The sequence below is a fragment of the Ochotona princeps genome, chromosome 30, assembly GCF_030435755.1.
Source record: "Ochotona princeps isolate mOchPri1 chromosome 30, mOchPri1.hap1, whole genome shotgun sequence".
In the NCBI taxonomy this organism is placed as follows: domain Eukaryota; kingdom Metazoa; phylum Chordata; class Mammalia; order Lagomorpha; family Ochotonidae; genus Ochotona; species Ochotona princeps.
Window position 1 is genome coordinate 7180144 of NC_080861.1, and position 11536 is coordinate 7191679.

The 11536-nt window shown below is 36.7% G+C and overlaps 1 protein-coding gene across 2 annotated transcripts in view; it reads right to left on the minus strand.

The window, feature by feature from the left end:
- TBC1D5 (TBC1 domain family member 5) overlaps nucleotides 1–11002 on the minus strand; it is a 273887-nt gene extending 262885 nt beyond the window's left edge. For both annotated transcript variants that reach the window (XM_058657229.1, XM_058657228.1), the window contains exon 1: nucleotides 10887–11002. The gene's annotated coding sequence lies outside the window, so the exon portion shown is untranslated. The remainder of the gene's footprint in view (nucleotides 1–10886) is intronic.
- Between the last annotated feature and the right edge of the window lie 534 nt (nucleotides 11003–11536).

Consider the following 11536-nt stretch of genomic DNA (forward strand, 5'->3'; position numbering starts at 1 on the left):
TAATTGTTAAGCAGCAGTACCTTACCATATGTACACAATAGCTATTTAGAGCTGGAAAGGTGGTTCTAAAGCACCCCTCTGCAGCCCTTTCCTGACATAAATATAAAATGTATATACAGCACAGCAGTTAATACAACACACTGAAAATGGATTGGAGTCTCCAGCCTTCAGTGTTTCTGAAGACAAATACAAGTTGCTCTAAATAAACAAAATAGATCTGTGCACGACAAGGTAAGAACCATGCAACACCAAAAAGACCAGAAAGATATCCAGAATAAAAAAAACCCTGGTAAATTCTGAAATTCGACAAATTAGGATAGAGCCCTCATCTACTGAATCAAAATAACACGGCCAGGAAGCACACCAATTCTTGCTCAGTTTTTAACTTCTCTCTTTCTAAAGCACAGTGGGCTTTGGTAACAATGCTCTAGAGGGCATTTAGAACGTGTCAACTTAAAAATCAACTTTCCACTACATTTTTCATGCATTCTGAATAGGAGACAAATAAGGTTTCAGAACAAATGACAGGCAATTGCTTAAAAACAAAATATTCCAACAACATAAGAAATAGAATTTTATATTGCTATTTTATACTTAGTAAATATTAAAAAGTGAGAGAATGCTCAAGGATCATGATTATCACTCTTGAAAAGCAGGTTAAAGCCTTTGTATTCATGAGAAATTTATAGCAGGATAACTGCATTAACCTAACCTTGCTAAGAAAAATTGGTAGGAACTGGTTTTTGGTACATCAAATACATTTTGCCAAGTATTAAGTAGCATTATTACACAGGAATGCATTATTACACAGAACGAGTACTATGGTGAGCTGTTTAGCATTCAAGGTAAGTGACAAATACATAAACACTTCATTTTCACCAGATTTTAAAGAAATAAAAAGAAATCCTAGAAAAACTTCTGAGACAGTTCTCCATAGGAAATAAGTTTAATACTTTATCATTCGTAACCCCTGCTCTAGGTCTTCGTTCAAAAACATTACTGATTTTTTCTAACACTATTCCCTTGTATTTATCCTAAAATTGCTAGCTTTATTCATGCTTATATTTTTAATCATATGACTACAAAGTATTTGCCATCACTAGTATACTAGTAATCTCCAACTATTTGAACAAGAGAATGCATCATCATTTCCAAAAGGCCTCACATCTACCCTCCACAGACGTAAGATGTGCTTTTCCTGTCCACTAATTGACAAACTACACGAACGTGTAGGTTCCAAGAACCTTGGCATTATCCTGAAGTTCCACAAAGATTCAAGCAACGGATTGGCAAAGACCCAAAGAAAGAAAACAAGGGCACATTTTAAATCACCCACTACTTTCACATTATTCTATATAATACACAGATCTGTAAACAAGGGACAATCAGGAAACCCGACTGACACATGAAAATCCTGTGCTATGTCATAGTTAAGGAAAATGGTTCTTTTCTCATGTTAAATCAGTCTACTGGATGAAAACAGAAGTTCCTCCATAATGCAGGCTACAAAAGTCTATTCAATTTTCTTTAAAATCTGTATGCTGTAAAAGTACATGTCATGGAATTTACGAGGATGACAACTATACAGATAGGAAATTCATGACATATTGATTAAACATATTGAACTGGTTTTTAAAACCAATTTATATAAATGATTATAATAGTCTATATTATGTTTAGCCTTTGAGGCATATGGTAGTAAATTTGAATTCAATTTTAAATAAATTTACATAAATATAAAAAAGTTCAGTGATTTTTATCCAATGTGCTTATGTAACAGAGCAAATAAAGAGGACTGCACTTCATATACGTACTTGAAACTGATGCTCAAATAAATTATAATCTTAAGTTTCCCTCTCAAACAAAAAAAAAACAAGGAATGACTAAGTGTTGTCAGGAAAAACTCAGTCATTGATGGAGAAAGTACTACTGAATACAAGCATAAAATTATAAATATATAAATATAATACATGTATTTAGCAGTTAATATTTTCTTTCACTACATTGCCTTTTAAAAAGTTAATGTAATAAAAAGCCTCATACCCACATATGTTATACATAATCATACATTCAGATGGAACTACTAATTAAGATAGCTATAAAGTAACTTCATTTTGAAGGACTTACCCAATTTATAAAATGGAAATAGTTTTAAAATCACATCAAGCACTTTTTGATAAGTAGTAGGGAGTCAGAGGTTTCATTCTTTGACATGAGAATGGTCAGTGGGGTCCAACCTCAATTAGGGTCAAAGCCGCTAGGAGACACGTGGGCGCTGAGAACAAAGGCCTCACCTTCACCCCACCCTTAGCTCCATCAAGTAAAATAGGCCAGATAACCAGAAACTATTAAAATATTTAGAACCAAGATACAATCTCTAAATTTGAAAAAAATTAGTTTTAGTGTCATCAAAAGTTGTATCAAATATTTATGACTTGCCAGGCAAGTACTACAAGTATTTTTACCCCCTGAAACAAGGACAATTTGTTTATACTTCTTTTTATTTGAAACACAGATTTTCTTTTTTAACAGAGAAAGAGAAAGAAACAGATGTGCCTTCCATGCCCAGCTTTACTCCCCAAGTGGCCACAACAGCCAGAGCTGAGCTGATCCGAAGCCAGGAGTCAGGAGCTTCTTCTGGGTCTCCCAAATGGATGCAGGACCCAAGGTGTGTACTCAGGCCACAAGCAGGCCACAAGCAGGGAGCTGGATTAGAAACGGCAGAAATGATCCTGTGGGCCAACTATACTTCACAACATTCCAGCTGCTCCTCGGTGCACTGCAGATATGAGATTCAGCAAACACGTTCCAGTACTGTGTATCTGACCTCCTCTGTTACATTGTCCTTGCTGCTGCACTCACAGCAGCACTCAAGGATTCCCACATTCATCTTTATTTCTCATCATCCTCTTTCCACTAGTCCACCTGTTCAGGTCCTCTCCTTACACCTATAATGTGATCCCCGAGCAGTCTTACAAACACTTGTCAGTACATTTCTTTAACAAAGGTTGAAAATGCTCAAGAAATATCTGTTAAATAAATTCATACCAATACTTAATGTTTCCATGCATATATATCGATACATGTATATATGATTTTAGCAAGACATATTTTCAACTACCATCTAAATGTCTTTATAAACAACAACACTCCAAACAGAAGTCATCCTCTTTTTCCTCTCTTCTTCTCTAAGGAACTGTTTGACCTCTGCAATTAGTCTCTTCTTCCATACCTCGGCCCCTGACCTAATTTACTGTCTAAATTTCTCCTCAAATCTGCAATAGTCTCCTACCTAGTACTTGGGTTTCTTGAGTTCTCCTGTCAATCTAAGCACATAAATGTTCTTCCTAACATTCAAATGTGATCACTTCTTCTTGGCTTACATTCCTTCAGTAGATCATAATGCCAGGCCTTGCCATTTGAAGTTCTGTCTATACAAACAGCCCTCCTTTCTCTTCTAGGGTTAAAAAAAATACAGACCCCGGGCCCGGCGGCGTGGCCTAGCGGCTAAAGTCCTCGCCTTGAACGCCCCGGGATCCCATGTGGGCGCTGGTTCTAATCCCGGCAGCTCCACTTCCCATCCAGTTCCCTGCTTGTGGCCTGGGAAAGCAGTTGAGGACGGCCCAAAGCTTTGGGACACTTCACCCGCGTGGGAGACCCGGAAGAGGTTCCTGGTTCCTGGCATCGGATCGGCGCGCACCGGCCTGTTGCGGCTCACTTGGGGAGTGAAACATCGGATGGAAGATCTTCCTCTCTGTCTCTCCTCCTCTCTGTATATCTGGCTTTCCAATAATAATAAAAATCTTAAAAAAAAAATACAGACCCTTGGTGAAATCCACATGCCCTTATAAAATCTAGACCTTATATCTATCTCCACAATGTCTCACTATATAAACCCAAAGAAGCAGCAGCTCCTCAGGCATCCTCTGGTTCACAGTTCTTGATGGGTTCCCACAATCACTACTTTCATCTCCCAGTATTACCTTTTCCAACATTCTTCATACACCTATAATTTTTCCAGGAAGAATCCCTGGGGCACTGTCTATCTTGCCCTCCAAGCTGGATTAAGAATATTTTTTTCTAAATCACAGTTCCAATTATAAAGAAAAGAGGAAGAAATGGAATCAGTTTATGTTGTGTACATGTAAAATATGACATGGTATTCTATAAAACTGTGCAAATATTACACACTAATTTTTAAGTTTTTACAAGGAGAGCATCTTTCTCCTAGGGTGTTTTGTCCCCCACGCCTGATCTATGAACACTACTCATCACACTGGGTGGTAAGTTTTTCACTGCCAGTCTCTCCTAGAAACTACAAGCTCCTCAGTGAAAGAACTGCAATTTAGTTGATCTAACACTTAAAAAAACCATTTGCCACAGTAGGCAAGTAAGAAAAAAGAGAAAGCTTTAGTATCTCAATAAACCTGCACATTATTTTACAAGATAAATGTAAACTTTCCCTTGTGGAGTTCTCAGTTGCACCTTCACGCTGCCTTCCCAGCCTCTATAATCTGCCCTCCCAGAATGGTGCTGGAAATTGTCCAAAGTGTCTCCCACGTATTCATGAAGTAGACCAGAGAACCCCCATCACGGCTATCATTCCACCATGCCTCTTGCCTCTCCTCTATGTGGTATCTGAGGTTTGCTCATTCCTCTGCCTCCAAACTAAAACGGAATGGGCTTCAATTGCCACCAAGTCAGCACGGGAACTGACAGCAAAGCACTGCAACTCCATCCTCACTAACGCGGAGGCCTCTGGCCCTCTGCGATCAGCACCGCACAGCAGTCAACCACGGCACGCTCACACCCTCTCAGCACTACCCAGTACAGTCCCATCTACAAAGCGGCAGTCTCTGCAGTGTGGCAAGTGGGAGAAATGTCTTTCTCTGCCCCACTGAAAGACAGGGCAGGTGCATGCTGTCTGTCCCCTCATTCCTATGCTACCAGTCCTGTTCATTCTGAAAATCATTTTTTCTTAAAAAAAGCTTTTTAAGAAAAATTTCTTAAAACAATTTAAGAAAAACATTTTTCTTAAAAACCTACCATCTTTCTATTTCTACACACCTCTAACAAAAGGTCTAAGAGGCTTGGACTCAGAAACAAAGCAAACCCAGAGATACAGCTTCTCCAGCAAATGAGACTGCCCCCAGCTGGCTGCTGCCTTCATCCTCCGTAACTCCTGCTGATCCTCCATCTTCGAGTCTATTGGCAGCTCAACCGTGCAAGTTTCTACATCCCAAAGAGCTGAATACTTGTGGTTCACAAGTGAGGGCCACAGTAAGAACATGGTAAGTACAGATACACTTAGACATGGAATATCCTTTTGGATTCCATGTTTCTCATACTCAGCACACTCTACTAAAAATATTGCATTACAATTTGTGAATTGCATACGCCACTCAAAGTAGCATTCCTAGTCACAAGTAAAACTCTTGCTTTTTTGAGAATACCTCACTAGCAGACATTTCTAGAGTTTGAAGGCATTATCATCTACCATGGTGGACACAGCTCCATCAACAGCCCAAATGCTGCCTCCACAGAACGCACAAGGAGAAAAAGAAACAGCTAGAAAGAGCCACAGCAGGCAGGACTGTGCCTGGCTAGGAAATATCTGTAAGGTTATCCCTAGGATGAAAGAATTTGCTTTTTATGCAATGAGAACATTAGGAAAGAAAAGTAATCTCTTCCAAGTTCTATGCTCAGTTCAAAGCTCATTATGGAGAATAATAAACAATAAATGATAGTTATGACTTTAAGTAATTATGACAAAGGATGCCTAAAGGGTAAAAGAATGAGACAAAATCTATATAAAAAAAAGCAAAATTTAAACAAAATGTACAGAGAATAGCAAGGTTACTAATAGCTCAATGTTATAAAAAATTTATATATTTTTAGAAATTAAATGTTTGGCTTTGAAAGCTTAATGAATAAGCAAATATCTTGGGGTAATAAATTTTCTTCAGTAAGTGTTTTTGCAAGAAATTTTCCCTCAGAGTACCCTAACAAATTTCAAACTGTTTAGTTACAGCAAATAGAATTTTTCATTTTTCCTCATTTCTTCTGATCATTTGAGCTTTTCCTTAAACTGTTTATTTCTTGGATCTTAACACTAGCCTATAGAATTTTTAATTCTGATGAAGAAAAAGGAGAAATGGACATGTGTTCAAACTGTGCTACTTTTAAATTTATCTTTACAATCAATACACCACAACCTTCCTTAAATCAAAATGGAGGAGGGGGTGGTGGCAGCAGAGTTTGTAAAAGCATGGCCACACAAATGGCCAGGGACTAAAAGTAGTAGAGTATAGGTTTCATGTATTGCAAGCACTGGATAATTTTTATCAACAGACGAGGTCTTAATACAGTTTTAACTAAAATTCTAAAGCATACTCTGTATGACTTAATATAGAATCTAGTGGCATTTTGAAAATCAGCAAAAGAAAAAAAAACCTATCCTTTGGTTGCACTTACTCAATTTGTGGACTCCTACTGCAGGTGGTTCTTGAGACAATGCCATAAAAAAAATTTAAAACAAAATGCATGAATATAACCATTTACTTAAAATTTAGGCAATTTTTCAAAATTGCATTTCTATTCACAGTGTCCAATTACCTACAAGGTATACACAGGCTGCAATACAAGCTATTATGATTGATTTTTTTAAACAAAAATACTAGCACGTATATACACAAAACGAATCTTATCTCCCTTCAAAGTATCCATTTGGAGCAGTTATGCTCATACATCAATTCCACTGAAGAAAATTCAGAAAGAGCATCCCCAAAGTACCTTGATGAATGGATGATATGTGCATCTTCCCATGGGGATCACTCCACATGAAAAACATGTATGTTAATAAATAGGCTTGGATATATTATTTTTAAAAATTCTGCCTCACTTCTTTACATTCACAAATCATACAGAGAAAAAAAAAGGTATAAAAGACACAAGTTTCTCTGGACAAATTTTCATTGGAAATTTATATACTTAAATCCAATTGTAAGAAAAAAGAAGTTGACAAAGAATCGGTAGCAAAGTAATACCCAGTCACAAAAGGACAAAGATCATTACATTTATAACACTTTGAAAGTTAGGTGACTATCGAGGAAAAAAAGAAAATTCTCAAACCTATAGCATGCATTCTAGAACAAAACAGCAGTACATTTCCACAGTGCAATCTTTTAAGTCTACACAAACAAATTCAAGGAGTTTTTAACTTCATCTTTTAAGTCGAATCGTAGAATATGCAGACATGGTTCCAAGCAACAAACAACAACTCACCCAAAGTGCTAGTCATCTTGAAATACTACTACTTCTAAGAAAACAAACTGTCTTGAATTATGCTTCAGCACCTCAAAGACAGTAACTTTTATTCTGATCAGCACAGTATTTCACAATGAAAAAAAAAAACTGTTACAATTTAGAGTCACTGCTTCTATGCAGTTAAGCACCTACAAAAATTTTTTAGTATGTGTTTCCTCAAATTCATCTTAATTTTAAAAACTCTTCCCAAAGTAGTTTTCATTATATTTCTTCTTTTTAAAAAAGAGACTCAATTTTACCTTCTCATTTGTTATAAAAGTAGTATAAAACAAATATGGCCAAAATCCTGGGTTTTCAATGGCTTAGACCAACTACTGCAATTAATATGAAATTCTAAATACAGAATATAATGCCACATAAATAGTATAACAGCCAAGTACTGTCTAAGAAGCCATATGTTTTTTCCCATTGTTCAAAAAAAGGAGATGACTTCCCGTCACTTATGTTTCTGATTAGCAAGGTGATTTATGCCACAATCACTAAAAATGCCAGCAAGTGAATGAGAAAATGCATAGTGACTGCACCAGATGTGCACAATAAACAGGAATCCCATTGTAATCTCTGGTACTTAGTTTATATGAAGGTAATGTAGGAAGCACTCTTGGATATGGCAAAGTCACTCTTTTTTTACATCTGACTATAAATGATATGAAGTAAATTGTGTGTTTTATACTTTATGGCACGCATACATTGATAAATTAGGTACCATTTTGTATCCCGACTTATCTACAAGACAAACCTGGCTAAGATCATGGGGATTAATTGCTTCAGAAGTGTGAAATGCAGCTTTTCCATTCTTTTCTGCACACTCAGTGAAGAAACAATGATTAATCACTGTTTAAATATTCTCTGGAGGAGCTACAAGATTGCCAAAGCAGGACTTATCCTCATAAATCCAAAAAATACAGGTTTAGATGTGTTGCCAACAACTGAAAGAACATGAACTTAAACCCATTTGTTATCAGATTAAAATAATGTCAAGGTTTTAGAACCCTACTGGTACACAATTCCCCTTAATCTCTGACTTTAATAGGAAATTAGATTAACATGGAAGACATAACAGAAGCTCATGCATTTTACAAAAGTAATAATAAACATATTTCTAAAAATATCTTTGACCAATAATACCAAAAACATACCAATTCATTCAACCTGAAAACTTCCTTTAGAAGTATTCCTGTTTTACTTGTAAGAATTAAAATACATGCTGTTGGATTAAAAATATTTTAAATAGCTATTTCACATGCTTATTTCATGAAGTTTTATTTCAGACAGCTATAGCTGAGTAATGTGGGTGAAATAGTTCCAACAGCACCAACTTAAATCTATTACGTGTGAGCTCTTATAGGACTTTGAGTCTGTAGTATAAATGATCCAAACACACATGCGACATTTGAACAGCAATTCAGAAGAGCAGAGGTTTCAAATATTATTGCAAGGATTTGGGTTTTCAGTAATTCTTCAGCAAACGTTACTAGCATACCAGGTAAATTATAAAACTCCTAAATGCAGGCAAAATAATTATTCATATTGCCTATAAAATTTTAGAAATGTTTTTAATAGCTGAAACCTTATTGTCTCAATAACCACAATGTCAGTGGCATAATTGTTGAATCATTACAAATTAAACTGAAAATTAAAAGAAATGGGTCAGTTCTGGGCAGACTACAACATATTTCTTCACTGGGAATAAGCTGAAGTTCGAACTGTAAAATTTCCATGACAAATGGAAATACATAATAAATGTGTATTTTATTTATACAGGTGCATGTGAAGAAAGAAATACAGTCACATCTAAACACCAGGGTTAATTTTTTATTTGTCTGAGTATGGGGTTCATATAACCTCTCTCTTCTGACTGAAGAGCATTCCTCCTCCTTTCGTGCTTAAGTACCTTAGAAAACTTCCAGGAATGCAAGCAACAACCTTTCAAGCTCATGCTTTCTTAACGCTAGTAAAACTTTAAGAGAAGCAGGAAGTGAAACAGATTCTGTTTTCCACATTCACTGTTATCTAGAATTCACTTGTTTCCCTACTATCACAGCAGTGAGAGTCGCATTGTAGACGCAGAGAAAATCCAATAAAACTTTAAACAGGAGAAAAGAAATGAACACACTCTGCCTCATATCGGCCAATTTAAAAAAGCTAAGTATTTTTAAAAAGATTTACGTATGAAGGCATAGTGTCACAATAAGCTAACCCTCTGCCTGCTGGCGCTGGCATTCCAAGTGAGCACCAGTTTGAGTCCCTGGTTGCTCTACTTCCTGATACACCCCCATGCTCATACCCTGAGAAGGCAGTAAAAGATGGCTCAAGTCCTGGAAAACGGTACCCAACTGGAAACCTGGAAGAAGCTCCAGACTCCGAGCTTCAGGTCCGCCTAGCTCTGGCCACTGCAGCGGATTAGAGAGTGAACCAGCAGATGGAGGATCTTCTCCTTCTCTCTGTCTCCCTTTCTCTCCCCACCTCTTTCTTGAACAAAAGTATCTGCCCTAGAGTAAAGAGTTAATAAACACTTATTGACCAGGGGAATTATTTCAGATAGATTTTACTCTCAAAGCTGACATTCTAGAGTGTACAAACAGAGGCTGATCACTTCCCCTTCCCGTACCTTCCCAGAGAGCCTCTCCATTTAAAGTTTTTAAATTCAATGAAACATATTAGAGCACTGTTCTTATCTGCTATTCAAAACACATGATTACCATAAAATTTAAAAGCCATCACAGTTTGTCCTCTTTAATTCTGAAAAACTAATGGGATGGGATTGGAGTTTTGAAAATTGAAAACAAAAACATCTGCTTATAAGAAAACACAATGTATCAGGAAATACAACAGACTTTCAGAACAAGCATTTTGCAAACAAGTTTCTGATTTCAGATTACAATAAGTGGTTTCAGGTCAGTACCCAAACACAGAAACCAGGCCCCAGAAAATCAAATGGCACCTCAAGAAAAGATGTTCAACAGGATTTCAACTGTTTGTGGAAAAATGGAGTTTAAAAATGTTGCAAAATTTCCATGAAGCTTGGAAATACCCTAATGTACTTGAAGGGGGACAGGGAAACTGGGAGATTCTCAACAGTAAATATTCTTACAAGGATTTCGCTCAAAGCTAGTGAAAGACTTGGCTGTAACGTATGAGCCATTAGCTCAGGGAAAGGAACCTTTTCTGAGATCCCTCTCACAGTTCGTAAAATGCTGGGCGACCTCTCCCAACCTATGAGCACATTCCACACTCCAGACCTTGACAAAAGGCAGGTGCGCAACACAAGAAAACAGGAGACTTGTACTGTGCTAAAAGTGGACTGAAACAAGCCAGAAACTGCATTTAGAAGGAATCTAGGTAAGGCTATAGGGAGCACCAGATACCTCCTCTCTAGCGTGGACGCTTGAGCAGTTGTTACTTCACCACCTGCAGCATATATATTTTTGGTTATACACACAAATACACAGACATTTTTAGTAGTTAGAAATAAAACAACTACAGAACCTTTTTTACCACCGAGGGGAAGTTAAAGCATGTGATTTTTACATGTGTACTTTGATTAAAGTTACACTTACCTTTCATAACAAATTTACTGATCCATAAATATACTTGACACTTGAAAATGCATGTTGTTATTACAGGTCAAGGATGACTTCACCTCAGGTCAACAGAATCCTCCACAGACAAGTCATAGACAAACAGGAACTAAAGACGATCAAAACACAGGCAATCCTGAATTCTTCTGCAACTGAGTTTCTGGAAAGATAAATAAACAAAACAGCTTTCAATACTTACATTCCGGAAGAAACCCTAAACCAAACCAAACAAAAACACCAAGATTTAAAAATTCATATCAAAATATAAGAGTCATAAAATACAAAAATTAGCCACATTCATTAATCACTCCTTATCTTAATTCCTAGAAGAAAGGCCTTTTAACTACAAAAACAAAAGGCAAAAACAAATAGAAAATCAAAGGTGCTTACTATAAAACAAATCACCTGTTATAATTTCATGCAGCTTTTCACTAAAATGACAAAAATATTGAAAGAATGAAAATACTATTCTTTCTTCGTTTTTTGTTTATATTTTTGATGATCTTTACATAGTTGATTAGGGCACAAAGGGTCAAGGGCTACAGGAAAGTGAGTAAGACCACTGTTTCCACATTCTCTTTTTTCCCTTCCCGTATCTGGGGGAAGGGAAGAGATAAAGGGAGAAGCCA